The following is a 442-nucleotide window of genomic DNA, read 5'->3' as shown; positions in this document are numbered from 1 at the left end:
TTTTTTGGTTTTGTTTTTGATATGATGATCCTATGGTGATAATATTTGTTTATTATTATGAAAATATTACAGGATGAATGAATGTCAAATTAATATAGGATGTGGCAATTAATATTTAATTGTTTATGAAGTCGATTCAATTTTTACAGACGTTTACGCATGCTTCGTTGTGGCTTTTAAAAGTGTCAATGAAATGAACATATAAGTGGCATTTTGTAGTAGTAGTAATAGCTTTGTAAAGTGTCACTAGAATAAGTTCCAAGGGCACTCATATCTATTTAATGGCACAAATGAATTGGATTTAGTGACATTTATGAAGTTGTTAAATATATCAATTGTGGCATAATAAGTGCCATTAAAAATTTATATAGTGGTATTTTTTAGATTATAAGTTTTTTTTATGGCACTTGATAGCGTCACGAATAGTGTCTACCATGACATT

Source organism: Camellia sinensis, chromosome 11, assembly GCF_055761805.1.
Source record: "Camellia sinensis isolate YWXY chromosome 11, ASM5576180v1, whole genome shotgun sequence".
NCBI classification, from domain to species: Eukaryota; Viridiplantae; Streptophyta; class Magnoliopsida; order Ericales; family Theaceae; genus Camellia; species Camellia sinensis.
Note: the sequence above shows the minus strand (reverse complement) of the source record.